The following is a 16,027-nucleotide window of genomic DNA, read 5'->3' as shown; positions in this document are numbered from 1 at the left end:
AGAATTAAAGTACCATTATTTAGGCTAAGCTCACACACAACAGCTTCTCTAAGTTGCTCTACACAAAAACTTTTAGATTCTAAATTTTTCGCACTATGATAACTTAACATGTATGACAACAACTCCTCCTCCTCCTCCTCCTCCTCCTCCTCCTCCTCCTCCTCCCGGGTGCTGAAAGCTTATATCCACCTACATTTATCTTTTCCTTTGCTGTGACTATACGATGTTAAGACAGGAATGGTACATCTATTCCACTCTCAGTTTCTACGTCTTCAAAACAAACAAGATGCTCGCCTACTTTTTTTAATCCCCTGATATTCGGATGCAATATACTAACATTTTTTGCACTTTGTTTTTAGGAGACTCTTCTGATATTTTAACGTCTCTAGTACCTGCCCGTCTGAGCGTCTCATTAAGCTTAATTTCATTCGATGTTGAATCACTGGACACCGATAAACGTTTAAAAACGTGGTAAAATAATGCGAAGTATCATAAACCACGTAGAGGTGCACAAGACATCCAAAACATCAAAAACTAAGAACACACTAGTATTTCGTGATCCGAGGGGGGGGGGGGGGGGGGGGGGGAGGTCGTATATTCGTAGGACGTGCAATACAGTTCTGAAATATCGGGCAAAACTGGCCTTACTGAGTCAATCCTCGCCAATTTTAGGCGAGTCCTGGGAAGCCTTGGCAGTCCAAATCGACAGCACTGGGCCCTAAATCGCAGTCGACGATTAGTGTCACACATGACATTAGGGCAGACACGATCTCAGTTTAGAAAATGGATATTCAGTTTTTAAAGTCAAGGGGCATTACTTGTGTTGTCACAGAGCTCGCTAGCTGGTGCTACGTTTTAGGTTGTTTTCGAATGTAGAATGTCATAATTTCACGCTATATCCATATGCTCAAACTAAAACAATAACAAACGCCTTTTAAATATGCGTATATATCTCAGGTTTTCAAAGGAATGTCAACACCTAATTTTCTCACCTGTCAATTACCTTGTCCTTGAAGACTTAAGAGATACTACTGTGCAGCTAGTACAATCCACACATAGCACACGCCGGTAATTACGCAATGTCAACAAATCAGTACTACCCTATAACACACTGCACATTGGCATTCCAGTTGCACAGTCGTCTTATGCTACCGATTGATCGAAAGATATATCGAAATTGAGCTTGCCTTCCTGTATCGTTCAAGATAGCCCGAGAGTTTGAAACAGGATTAATCAACTTACTTTACCTAAAGCCTAGTTTTATATCTCTATCAATAGTAAAATTTTGTAAACACCCATCGTTTCCACAGTAATGGTGATTTATAAAGTCTGAAAGTAACTTTACTTCCTAAAATTTATAATGCGGAGTCACAGCAGTTTAAGTATATTATAATAACAATTACTTACCAAACCAACATTTACGAATACCTGAGGATGTTTTTAAAATTCCTATCGCCTGCCGCCGACCATGAACGCTGGAGAGTCCACTAGTAGGAGGTGCCGACCAGGTTGACTTCCACTGACCAAAAAGTTTAGCGCGAAGCTTTGAACGTTCTATAAATATGTTAGCACAAAGCTCTAAAATAGTTGATTACTTTTCGTAAGGCTTCAGTCTCTCGTGATGCTAATATCTGAACGAGTCTCTTTTTCATATACTGCGTTCACTGAACAGTAGAGTACAAATAGTAATAATAATGATTACATAAGGAGCTAAGTCCTTGATGTTATTATCGTCCATAGAACGTTATCACTTAAGACCCCTTCATACCTAACATAAGCGAATTAGCATTCGAGAACAATGCGTAGGGGAAATCGCTTTTGCTCCTTGCAACTTGTACTTGTGACTTTTGCAATGGACCGAAAAGAAGAGAAAATGATGGAGGGAACACCGAAGCATAAGCATGATAAGCTGTGTATTGTTTTTTGTTGCTTTTAAGTTCAAAAAATCGCTCTGAGCACTATAGGACTTAACTGCTGTGGTCATCAGTCCCCTAGAACTTAGAGCTACTTAAACCTAACTAACCTAAGGACATCACACACATCCATGCCCGAGGCAGGATTCGAACCTGCGACCGTAGCGGTCGCGCGGTTCCAGACTGTAGCGCCTAGAACCGCTCGGTCACTTAGGCCGGCGCTGTGAAGTTGCTTCCTCATTCCGTTCAGTGCATTATACTCGCGATGGAGAACAGAAACGTAAGCCTTGCAACTTGGCGTAGGAAAGGAAGAATTTAGGTGTCTCAGTTTGCGCGCAAACTTTAAATGCATGAAGGTAAAATATTTAACATTGTATTGCAACTCCGGCTTTCCTTAGTATTAGTTCAACACTATGTCGGTTGACACTTTTCGCTAGCTTTACATTGCGACTAAGAAAGAAATTTAAAAGCAAAACTCTTATTACCTACGACGAACATAACCGAAGAAAGACTACACTCTAGTTATTAGCAACTGGAGACATATTTCAGTAGCTGCTTATCAGACAGTTTCTGATCTCTCCAGTGACATATGCAAGGCACTTCAGATTTCACTGAAGTACCTATGGAGAGAAAAAAAACATGATTAATGAAAAGTGAAATATACATACGACCTGCTACAAGCGAAATCTGCTATACCGGTATTGTTTGTTAAAGGGCAGATCGTTATCCCGGGCAAACAGTTTTTAACTACCAATGTGTTGTTCCGTTTCATATAAAGATTTACCAAGCTTAAGCTTATTCGTTCTGTTCCCGCCTATTGGAAGCACCTAAAAAAAGTTGGGACCGAGCCGAAGAAGAAGTTCTGAACAGCGTGGCGCCGCCTTTGTGGACATCAAACGGCGCCGCTCTGCGCCGAGCAACAACTAACAGTTACTGCGCTGTGTCGATGCATCAGAGGAAACGGTTCGTTTATACGAGGTCGGTCTCGACGACGTCTCTATTTTCCATGTTTATTCACACACACACACACACACACACACACACACACACATACTGGAACATTGCTGCGCACCTACAAACACTTGTGTTCCATAATGAGATTTTCACTCTGCAGCGGAGTGTGCGCTGATATGAAACTTCCTGGCAGATTAAAACTGTGTGCCCGACCGAGACTCGGTTTAAAAAAAAAATAAAAAAAGATCTTCAGGTTAATATTGATGTTTCACATTTATCAAGGAATAAATAAAACTTTTTTGGAAACTTGGCTTTATTTATATCAAAAACATACTGTCCACTTTTACCCCATACAATTCCAGTCAATGACCGTGTTTCTCCCACCATGGGGCAAATGTGGACAGATTGCAGACATCTTGTTTATTTTATTTTATTTATATATTTATTTATTTTTTTGGCTTGTGGTCAAAATGTCGAAGATACAAAGAATTGCTTTAATGATTCTGGTAGTGTTAAAATTGGTGAATCCAAAGATACTGAATTTAAAAAATTTGCCTCAAATGGTTTTAGGATAAAGCATGAAACATAACAAATGTTCACACTAGCCCCACCTCCCCATCTTTCTCACAGAGGATTCAAGTAGCATCATGCAGGCACTTTCATTGGTGACTCAAAAGTCTAATGCAAGAGCTCAAGTGTATATCAGCCTGAAAGAATGGTCGTCAGTGGCGCTTGTCTACATGCTTGTTATCCAGCAGAATTGTTGAGACAGGTGCCATCTAGGAACTTGTTGCCATCCTTGATGAGTTTTCTCCATCTGCTGCTGTCTTCACCAAGCTGCTTCCTTTTGTCACAGTTAATATTAAATGCTTCCATTTTGTGCTTGAATCAATCTTTAAAGCACAGTGCAGGTCTTCCAGGTGGTCTCTTGGCACTAAGCAGTGTGCATCAGGGAAGATGGAAGTGGTCCATGCGATGTAAGTCTTCTAGCTGCCACAGGTGATGTTCTTTGAGAGCAGGGGCAGTATTCATAATCATCTCATCTGTCACATGATCTGTCTGTGTTATGCCTAGATTGTTTGCAAGCACTGCAGATGAAAGGTGTTGAGCTAAAGTTCGTATTTAGCACCATACAGTAAGGGTGTTTGAGGCAAATGCTTGGTAGATGTGTATATAAGGGGTGTACCAACAGCCCACTGGCATTCATACCACTCAACAGTGACCAAGGAATGCTTGGCCAGAAGCTCATGTAATTTTAATCACTTGGCATGGCTGGAAACCTGAGAATTTTTTATTCAATGTCACCACCATGAGATTCTGCATTCTTACGAGTATTTTTGTAATCACAGTAAGGTGACTGTTGTTCCATACTCTTGTGCAGACCTTTCAGTAAGTATTCGCCATTTCGCCAGTTCTTACATTTGTTTCATGATCCAGAGAAAGATCTTGCGATATTTGTGAGCCAAGGAAGCAGAATGTGTTGACTACATTCAACAATGAGCCATCTAATCCTATGGCAGGCATATTTGTGTGTCCTTGTGCCATAACTACATTCTTCTTTACATTCGCAGACATAGAGAAGAGCTTGCATGGAGCAGCAGATCTGTACCTAAGTTCATTTTGAATGTGCTGTAAATGCTGCATCATTAGTGCATAATAGGTTGCTGACAAGTGAGACCTCATGATAGCACATGGACCAGAGTAGTAAAATGTTGTAAAGTTTGCTGTTAGCCCTGGTATGTAGGTGGATGCCAAAGTTTGTTTCACTGAAAGCAGCTGTGAGAAGTAACGAGAAGAAAATACTAAACAAGGTGTTTCCCAGTACACTGTATTGATGAACTCCTCACTTCACTAAAAAAAATGATATGCTTCCTCCAAAGATCACAGCACCTCCATGCCATTGTGAAAAGCCCTGATTATTTTCAAAGGTTTTAGAGGACACACTATCTTCTATAGTAAAGTGTACAGTCCCTTCCTGCTGATTGTGCCAAATGCCTTCTTTACAATAATGAAAGCAATGAACAAGGGTATCTGCCATGCACACAATTTTTCCTGGATTTGCTGGAGCAAGAAGGTTATATCAGTAGTTAATTGCTGAGTTCAAAACCCGCACTGAGATTCATGGTACACATGCTTGTCAAGTTTCTCCAGTCTGCCCAGCATCATACAGATAAACGCTTTTCTGATGATACTCACCAGTGAAATTCCATGGCAGCAACTGCAATCACCTTTGCAATTGTACAGAGTGATGATGTTGGCATCACACATATTGTGTGGCACAGTACATTCAGCACTTTTGAATACAAGGTTGTAGAGTGATTGGAGGAGTGAAGACAGTTTGATAACTTCTGTATGAATGTTCTCTTTACTAGGAAATTTCCCACATTTACATGGTGCAACAACTCTCTGAAGCTTCTCCTTAGCAGACATGGAATCCAGTTAGTGGCCAGCTGACTACTGAGAATTTTTTCCAATTGCTTTTGGGCTGATGTTGACCAGATGCAAGAAGAGGTTGGAATAGTGTTCCGCCCATTGTAGAAGTCGTTGATTGCAATCTGTGATGACTGTTCCCTTGATCTCCTTAAGTGGGGCATTCTTCTTACAAGGGAAACTCCCCATCGTACACCCCTTAGATTTAGTGGTAAGAATGCCCAGTGGAAGCCCAGCCAAAAACTGAACACTTATAAAGCACGAAAACAAGAAGAAGGTATAGTGAATTGTGAAAAAAGAAGCAAAATCAAAACAATGAATGGTCCACACTCAAGATGTGCAGCAGCAAGTGAATTTGTACAGCCACTGCCTCGTACTTATGTGGTCATGGTGCTGGATAGTGAAAGGAGAGGTTCACATTCAAATCTCCCACGTGCCCCATCCCCCCCCCCCCCCCTCCCCAAAATTATGAACTGAACATCCAGTCACTTACATGTGGGTTCACTGTATTCAAATCTGTGTCTGCATCATGGCATCATGGTGTAACGCCCTTTTGCAACAGCGAGGTGTAAGAAAGGGATCTCCAGACGTTTGTACCTCCTATTTGTTCTAGACAAGTACCTCATGTTATGACTCCTGTGTTCCATTTTGGAAGATTTGACCCCTGAATTCCATTGTTGCTACATAGTTCATACCCGTCTGTTTGTTATGTTCATTTCTACAATGCAGGAAAAGAAAGATCGCTACTTACTGGGCAGGAGACACATCAGTTTGTATACAGGCACAATACACACACTCACACACACACACACACACACACACACACACACACACACACACATAAAAAAAACAAGAATAGTTCATGCACATACGATCGCCAACTCCAACATCTTTGGCCAGAATGCAACATCATGTGGGATGCAAGTAGTAATCTGGAGAGGTGGGGAAAAGGAAGGGGATAAGTGTGGGGACAGAGATGAACACTGTCTGGTGGAGTGTGGACAGACTAGACTGCCAACAGGCACAGCATCAGTAGGTTGTGGGTCAAGGAGGTGGGGAAAAAAGAGCAACAAAAGACAGGAGTGGGGAAAGACGAGCAGATATGTTGGCAGAGGGCTGCAAATAAACAGGGTCGAAGATCGAAATGAGGAGGAAATGACAAGACAGATGAGGGTAGGAGATGATGTCCTATCATCTTCTCATTCTCATCTCCCACCCTGTTTATTTGCAGCCCTCTGTCAACACATCTGCCCGTCTTTCCCTGCCCTTTTTTACCCACCTCCCTGTCCCACAAACTTTCAACGCTATGTCTGTTGGCACTCTATCCCTGCACACACCACCAAACAGTGTTCGTCTCTCTCCCACTCGTTCATTACTATACCTTCCCTGCCACACCCCCTCCAGATTGCTGCTTGCATCCCAATGAAGTTGCGTTCGAGCCTGAGATACTGTGGTTGTAATTGTGCCTTTCTGCAACTTGACATGTCTTATTTAGGGTAAGTAGCAATCTGTCTTTTCCTACATTGTTGATATTCCTACCTGGAGTTTTCGTTTTTTTTAATTTTATTTTCATTTCTGTGAGAGATCTATGCGGCATCTCGCCTGCTCTCACTATTCATCACATTTGGTTATGACAGTAATATATTCTTACCGCATGACTGTTGTCCTGTAACCAATGTATAGTATGATAATTTCCAAGACTACAGAAGGAAAACAGGCACATCAATGACTGGATGGACAGTTCATAATTATGGATGGTCCATTTATAGTGACAGGGCCAAATAGCTCATGAAATAAGCATCAAATGGAAATACTACAAATAACGAAACTCGTCTAGCTTGAAGGGGGAAACCAGATGGCGCTATGGTTGGTCCACTATATGGCACTGCCGTAGGTCAAACGGATATCAACTGCGTTTTTTAAAATAGGAAACCCCATTTTTTATTACATATTCATGTAGTACGTAAAGAAATATGAATGTTTTAGCTGGACCACTTTTTTTGCTTTGTGATAGATGGCGCTGTAATAGTCACAAACGTATAAGTATGTGGAATCACGTAACATTCTGCCAGTGTGGACGGTGTTTGGTTCGTGATACATTACCCATGTTAAAATGGGCCGGTCATGATCAATCAACACACACACACACACACACACACACACACACACACACAAGAACTGACTAATGTCACTGCATTCTGATCACTGCAACTGCTTGACATTGCCAGATGGTGGTTGTTATACTGGTACTGAGGTGGCAGTTAAATACAAGCAAACATCTGGAAGAAAAAAAAATTAATAGATGTATTTGTACTGTGTACAAGTAATGACTGAATTATACAAAACTTTTAGTGCTGGAGGTTCTTCTGTGGTGCTGATTAAATATAATTAGAGTAATGTTCTTAATAACTAATAGTCTCCAATGCTGATACAGTTATCTATTTGACAGACTATTAGTAATACTTAGTAGCACCATGCTACTTCAGTGTAATGTTCCTCATTGCAATCTTCCACACTAACGTTGACAGATCTATAGATGCTCTCGATCTGAGGCTGTGCTTTGAGTTCAAATTGCTTAAAATTGCAGCCTGGACAATCAGAGCTTCGTGCAATGTGGTCATGTCATTTTTGCATTCTCTGGTGTGATGTATTGTGGGTAGCCAATCCTCAGGTAATGGTGAGCAAAAGAAAAGTGAGCTCACTTGTGGCATGCTGGCAGGGGGTTAAAAGTGTCTTCTCTCTCATAGCTGTGAGCAGTGCACAGAGTATGGTTGATGGAGATGCTGTCGATACCAGAGTGGCTGTTTGTTACTGCTGGCAAGTAGCAACTATATGTATTCATTCGACCTGGTGAAGACAATAATACATCATGAAGTAAAGATACATCAAAGAACTACATCACAATAATACATCACAAAGTGAAGATACATGAAGCCTACCCAGCTAGACACAAAGATTAACATGCTGCTTCCTGAGCGGGAAGGTGTGCCAGTCCCCGGCACAAATCTGCCTGGTGGATTAGTGTCGAGGTCTGGTGTGCCGGCCAGCCTGTGGATGGTTTTTAAGGTGGTTTTCCATCTACCTTGGCGAATGCGGGCTGGTTCCCCTTATTCTGCCTCAGTTACACTATGTCGGCGATTGCTGCGCAAACACTGTCTCCATGTATGTGTACTGCGTACACCATCATTACTCCACCATGCAAACATTTGGGGTTACACTTGTCTGGTATGCGATGTTCCCAGGTGGATGGGGGGGGGGGGGGGGTCCACTGGGGTCTGAACCCTGGGTTTGGTGTGGGGCGGTGGTTGGTGAGGTGGGTGGACTGCTGTGGCCTGTTGTGAGGTTGTGAACCACTGAGGGCTACAGCAGGACAAAGCCTCTCTGTTGTTTCTAAGTCCCTGGTTTAATACACAATACCCAACATACATCACAATAATACATAATATAAAAAAGCATGAATCATTATAAACCAGATAACATATGAAAGTCTATTAATGTGGTAAGATGTAGATTATACTCAAATAGTTCCCTGAAGGTGGCTCCGCCACTGGAGGGATTCTCTGGAGATATTTTGGATGTTTTTAAGTCCTCCTCCTTTGAAACTAAATTACACAATTTAAAATATGGTCCATAGTTTGAAGTTCACTGCACTCAGAGAAAGGATCATTTGCAAGATCTCACTTTGCGGCTGAGCTTTCACAGTGACCTGTTCCATTCCTTATTCCGTTTAAGCTTGTTCAAAGTCTTCTTGGAAGGTAAAAATCAGGAACTGTTTGGTCACTTCAGCAATAAGGGATCCATTTTGTGGGGTGTTCCTTCACGTGTTTCTGCCAGATTGTTTCTTCCTCAAAAACTTCAAATCTTTGGATGGCTTTCCAGAGAGGCATCTACAACTTAAGTCAGTCCCTTGTGCGTAAATGATGATGAATTTGGGGACTGCATTGGTTTTACATCTTCTTCCACTCCTTTTTTATTGCAGTTTTGCATCTGATGTTTGATGGTTGGATATTGGCTAACACTGGTAGAAAATTTGTGGGGCTCAGTGTCAGTGAGCCAGGTGATCCCCATCAACCCATCAATTCATTGAGCTCCACATAAATCTTTTTTTCTGTGGACACTCATTGCCCATACTGGACAGTATTCTGCAGTACTATTCTAGTGCCAATGCTGATGTGTGCTATGTGTTTGCGTTGCTTCCCCTGGAGCTGCCTAATAGTTTGGCTAGTATACTGTTTCTGAATTTCAGTTTTTGCTTCACTTCTTCTAATTGGTGCCTATATGAAGTGTAAGTTCAAGTTTAACTCTTTGTTGTAAGTTTCTATACTTAATTGGCTCTCTGTTGAGTTTAAGGCTCATCTTCCTGTTAGCTTATTTAAAGTTGAGATTTATTGTGATACTTCCAGATTTGGAATGATTTGGTTTTAAGTGCCACTTGGTATAATACTCATAAAGAGTAAGCGGATCACTATTCAGTATAACTCCTAGCTGTTTAAATGACTTTGATTACATGGAAATTGCTAAATACGAGGGCATTTCGAAAAGTGAAAATACAATGGCTCACAGTCCTTAAATAGAACATTTATTTAGAAAACGTCAGTTACATCTTATAAACTGAATTATTTGTTACTTTTTGACATAATCACCCCCATTATCCAAACATTTGTTAAGTCGGTGCACAAGATTTTGTATCCCACAGTCATAGAAGGTTGTCGCCTGTTGTCGGAACCACATTTCAACTTCATCTTTGATCTCTTCATCGTTGTGGAATGATTTTCCACCAAGATGTGGCTTCAGGTAATGGAAGACGTGGAAGTCGGTGGGCGCAAGGTCCGGGCTGTATGGTGGATGGTCCAATACATCCCATTTGGACTGTTTGAATAGTGCTTTGGTTATGAGCGCTGTGTGAGGCCGAGCATTGTCATGAAGCAAGCGGACTCCACTTGTCAGCATTCCCCTGCATTTGTTTTGAATTGCCCTTTAAAGACGTTTCAAAGTCTGGCAATATGCAGCAGCATTAATTATCGTTTCAGGAGGCATAAATTCCAACAGAAGAACGCCTTGTCTGTCCCAAAAAACAGAAGCCATGATTTTCTTCACTGAAATCGACATTTCCGATTTATTGGCTTTTGGTGAATTCGAATGGCGCCATTACATTGATTGTTGCTTGGATTCAGGTGTATGGTGATAAACCCACGCCTCGTCACCTGTCACAATGTGATCAAGGAACTCATCACCTGCTTCAGCATAGCGTGTGAGGAAGTCGAGTGCAAAGCCCATCCTTTTCTTTTTGTGTTCTTCCATTAACAGTTTTGGAACCCAGCGCACACACAATTTCCTGTACCATAACTTGACAGTCACAACATCATAAAGAGTTGTCATTGACACGTTGGTATGATCTGATGCAATTCTTTCAATGTGAGACGTCTATTCGCATGAATTGCTTCCTCCATTCTTTGAAGAAGAACACTGCCAGTCCCAGGCAATGCTGTGTTGACTTAGCCATTTGTAATGATATATAAACGTACCACTGAAAGTCCAGTCGGTGTCTCAAAAGGCATTATGACTTTGCATCTGTCAACTAGCAGCAAACCAGTGACACTGATAGCTGTATACATGCCAAGTGTTTCTAAAACACCTAGCAGAATCAAGATCAATCTTTACAAAATTAAAGACACCGCAACAATAGAAATATTTGGTGGTAGAGTTCAGAAAGAAGTTGACACCTGGTACCTAAATGCACCCATTGCTGAAGACTAGCTGAAAACTGAGTCACTTCTTATCATTACAGCTGGCAGTACATTATGTACTTTGAAACTGAAATCACAGAATTGGTTCTTCAAAAATATTGACATCTTGAAAGGATCAATTTTACGAAAATCTCAGCAAGTTGGTGCAGGGAGTGTACCCTGTGGATTGTTTGTGCATTCTAGGTGCATTCAGTGCCACTATTGAATGTGATTATTATGCTTGGCCAGACTGCCTAGGCACTCATGGAGTGGGTAAGATGAAGACAAGTTTACAGCTGCTTGAATTTTGTGTCAAGTACCAAGTGTTCATCACTGACATGTACTTAAAATGCAAGATGAGGCACAAGGTTTCCTGGGTGCCTGCTTGCTCCAAACACTAGCTTCAACCAGATTTTATTTTAACTAAGAGGTAATATTTCTAGAATGAAATTTTAACTCTACACCAGAGTGTGCACTGATATGAAACTTCCTGGCAGATTAAAACTGTGTTTCATATCAGTGCACACTCTGCTGTAGAGTGAAAATTTCATTCTAGAAACATCCCCCAGGCTGTGGCTAAGCCATGTTTCCGCAATATCCTTTCTTCCCGGAGTGCTAATTCTGCAAGGTTCACAGGAGAGCTTCTGTGAAGTTTGGAATGTAGGAGATGAGGTACTGCCAGAATTAAAGCTGTGAGGACAGAGTGTGAGTCGTGCTTGGGTAGCTCAGTTGGTAGAGCACTTGCCCGCGAAAGGCAAAGGTCCTGAGTTCGAGTCTCGGACTGGCACACAGTTTTAATCCACCAGGAAGTTTCAAGAGGAAATATCTCTGCCATTTTCTCCACATGTTTCTAAAACACCTAGCAGAATCAAGATCAATCTTTACAAAATTAAAGACACCGCAACAATAGAAATATTTGGTGGTAGAGTTCAGAAAGAAGTTGACACCTGGTACCTAAATGCACCCATTGCTGAAGACTAGCTGAAAACTGAGTCACTTCTTATCATTACAGCTGGCAGTACATTATGTACTTTGAAACTGAAATCACAGAATTGGTTCTTCAAAAATATTGACATCTTGAAAACCCTCCTTGATTCTAAGCATCAGGCAGCTATCAACTGGCACTCAACACCCTGCAGTGCTACCCACAGGGATCTAAGCAAAGCAAAGTGCACCACATATGAATGTGTTAACACATACTGGGAGGAACTTTGAGCAAGTATACAGGAGTGTATCAATTGATGGAATATTTAGGTATCAAAATGGTTGTTGGACCCAACTCTAATAAGGGAAACTCCTCATTGTACCCCTCTCAGATTTAGTGGCAAAATGGTCCAATGGATAGCCTGTAAAAAGCTAATTGCAGATCGAGCATGAAAACAGAAAGAAGTTGTCTGAACTGTGAAAAAGGAAGCAAAATCGAAACACTGAATGGTCCACGCTCAAGGCAGGCAACATCAAGTGGGTTTGAGTAAACTCAGTTTCATGGTTATGTGGTCATGGTGTTGGACCACCCAGGGAGAGGGTCCATGCTCAAACCTTTCCTTGTGTCCCATATACATCACACACACACACACACACACACACACACACACACAAGAACTGACTAATGTTACTGCATTCTGATCACTGCAACTGCTTGACATTGCCATTGCCATATATATCACACACACACACACACACACACACACACACACACACACAAGAACTGACTAATGTTACTGCATTCTGATCACTGCAACTGCTTGACATTGCCATTGCCATTGCCATATATATCACACACACACACACACACACACACACACACACACAGATCTATATAATTCAATAATATAATTCTTTAGTTTGTGGATACAATGGCAGCTTGAGGAGAGCAACCCCTCAATTCACTTGTTCAGTTTCAGAGTCAACAAATTACCTCCTAGCTCACTGCTGTTGGAAGACTGATGGATGCACAAGATTCAGCCAGCTACAGTGACTGAAGAACAAAACTCCAGGGCCCAGGTGCCACCTTCTCCACTTTTCCACTCTTCTAATGCACAGTTGGAGCAATGGATGGAATACTGCCAGCAGTTGGAGTTGCATTTTCAAACCTACAACATGTCAGGCAAATCACAATGCTCATTCTTTTTTCATGTGTGGGTAAGTATGCAGGTTGTGTCAAAAGCTGTTCTTTCAGTTGGAGCCCCACACTCTACCCATTTGAGACATTATTTGAGCATTAGATGACTATTTTGAAGCACAAATTTATGTCATTGCTGTTAGTTTAAGATTTTTTGTACACTTCATCAACTTATTCAGTTTTACAAGGAATGGATCCTTGAACTTGAGGGATTGACTAGGAATTGTAAATTTAATTGTGCTCATGGAGCCTCATTTTGAGACAATATGCTTCATGGTACAATAATTCAAAACCTTGCTGAATGTGACTTTAATGTGCCTGTTGTAGCAATGCTGAGTGTGGACGTCTTGAAGCAGCCCAGTTTGATAGTGTACATTACAGCTACCATCATGAGCAACAGTGTAAACACAACATGAAGTGCTCAGCCATTTCCTCTACATCTACATCTACATCTGTATCAACACACTGCAAACTACATGACAGTGCCTGGCGGAGAGTACTTCTGGCATCAGTAACTGATCCCCCCCTTCCCTGCTCCTGCTGAATAGCATGTGAGAAGAATGATAGTCAAAAGCCTCTGTATTAGGTACTAATTTTTAAAATTTTCTCATTGGAGTCATTTCATGAGATGTATATGGGAGAACGTAATAAGTTGGCTGACTCTTCCTGGAAAGTACTCTCAGTAGCGAGTCTCTCCATGATGCACACTCTCTCTCTTGTAGCATATGCCACTACAGTTCGCTGAGCATCTCTATAACACTTTCACACTGACTAAACGATCCCTTGAAGAAACATGCTGCTCTTCATGGGACCTTCTCTGTTTCTTCTATCAGTTCTACCTGGTTAGGGTCCCAGATTAATGAACAGTGCTCAAGAAATGGTTGAACAAGCACCTTGTAAGCTACTTCTTTAGTGGATGAATTAAATTCATTAACATTCTTCCTGTGAATCTCTGTCTCACATCTGCTGTTCCTACCATTTATTTTATATGATCATTCAAGATGGGTATTCCTACATATTTTATTGTGGTTAGTATTTTCAGCACATTTTTATCAATAGTACAGTTGTACAGTAGTGGATTTCTTTTCCTATGTATAGGCAGTATGTTACATTTATTTACATTCAGGATCATTTGCCAGTCCATTACTGTCTTCTGGCACTGCCACCTTCTTAAAGACAATTGCATCTACAAACAGCCTCAAAGAGCTTCTGATGCATTCTATTGGAACATTTGTAAACACTGTAAACAGTAACAGTCCTATCACATTTCCTTGTGGTGCCCATGAAATTACCTTTGCAACTACATCTACACCTTCATCTATACTCTGCAAACCATTGTGAAGTGTATGGCAGAGGGTGCATCCCATTGTACATGTTGTTAGGGTTTTTTCCCATTCCATTCACTTATGGAGCATGGGAAGAATGATTGTTTGAATGACTCTGTGCTCACATTAATTATTGTAATCTTATCCTCATGACCCTTATGTGAGCAATACAAAGGGGGTTGTAGCATATTTCTACAGTCATCATTGAAAGCTAGTGCTTGAAACTTTGTTGGTAGACTTTATAGGCATAGTTTACATCTATCTTCAAGAATCTGCTGGTTCAGTTTCTTCAGTATCTCTGTTACACTCACACATGTATCAAACAAACCTGTGATCATTCATGCTGTGCTTCTCTGTATACATTCAATATACCCTGTTAGTCCTGTTTGGTATGGGGCCCAAACACTTGAGTAATATTCTACATCTGGTTGCACAAGTGATTTGTAAGCAATTTTCTTTGTAGGATGTTTGCACTTCACCTGTATTTACCAACAAACTGAAGTTTATCACCTGCTTTACCCACAACTGAGCATACGTAATCATTCCATTCTACATCCCTACAAAGTGTTACAGCCAGGTATTTGCATAAGTTGGCTGACTCTGACAGTGATTCATTGATGTTATTGTCATAGGGTACTACATTTTTTTTCATTTTGTGAAGTGCACAGTTTTAATTTTTGAACATTGAACATCTGTCAGTTTTCTTCCATTAAGAGTGATGTGTTGTGTTCTGTCTACAAGGAAGTCTTGAATCCAGTTACAAATCTGATCTGATACTCAGTAAGCTCATATTTTTTTCACTAAATGGCAGTCCAGGACAGAGTCAAATGCCTTCCTGAAGTCTAGGACGATGGCATTAACTTGAAAGATGATATCTGCGACTCTGTGGATTTCACTGAGGAACAGAGAAAGCTGCATTTTACAAGATCTCTGTTTGCGGAATCCATGTTGATTTTTGTAGAGGATATTTTTGTTCTTCAATAACATCATAATATATGAGCATAAAACATGTTCCACAATTCTACAACAGATTGACATCAACGATATAAGCCTATAATTATGTGCATCTGTCCTATGATTCTTCTTGAAAATGGTAACTACTCACATTTATTTTCAGTCACAATGGACCCTTCATTGCTCCAGTGACCTACTATGAACTGCTGCTAGAGGGGGAGCAAGTTCTTTCAAAGAATCTCTGTGGCATCTTACAGGTATCTCACTTGGTCCTGATGCCTTTCCACTACAAAGTGATTGTAGTTATTTTTCTATTCATTTCTCCAAATCTTCCAAAGTCTTGTGTGAAATTTTATGTAATGCTTGACTGCGAAAACTATTTTCTCCACCATGTGGAATGCCAATAGTGCCGTACATAGAGACACACAAAACAAGTGTGCTTGCAAAAGAAACAAAAAATAAATTCTGACCCACACAAATTTTGATCTGAGAAAATGAAAATAAATATGATCTTCCATTCTGAATCTTTACCCCTCTCCTGGCAATCCATACAGGAACTGTGGACAAAAGTGACATAATCACCCAGTAAAACATTCAGTGCAA

General features: G+C 40.9%; 1 protein-coding gene across 4 annotated transcripts in view; it reads right to left on the bottom strand.

The window, feature by feature from the left end:
• The window catches only part of LOC124795284 (ES1 protein homolog, mitochondrial-like), a 71,502-nt gene extending 70,351 nt beyond the window's left edge, over positions 1 to 1,151 (bottom strand). Inside the window, exon 1 of one of the 4 annotated variants that reach the window (XM_047259237.1) lies at positions 993 to 1,151. The gene's annotated coding sequence lies outside the window, so the exon portion shown is untranslated. The remainder of the gene's footprint in view (positions 1 to 992) is intronic. The other 3 variants (XM_047259238.1, XM_047259239.1, XM_047259236.1) reach the window with 3 other exon arrangements.
• Positions 1,152 to 16,027: the final 14,876 nt, after the last annotated feature.

This window comes from Schistocerca piceifrons, chromosome 4 (genome assembly GCF_021461385.2).
Source record: "Schistocerca piceifrons isolate TAMUIC-IGC-003096 chromosome 4, iqSchPice1.1, whole genome shotgun sequence".
NCBI classification, from domain to species: Eukaryota; Metazoa; Arthropoda; class Insecta; order Orthoptera; family Acrididae; genus Schistocerca; species Schistocerca piceifrons.
The sequence above is the reverse complement of the archived record's forward strand: the minus strand, read 5'-3'. Positions and strand labels throughout refer to the sequence as shown.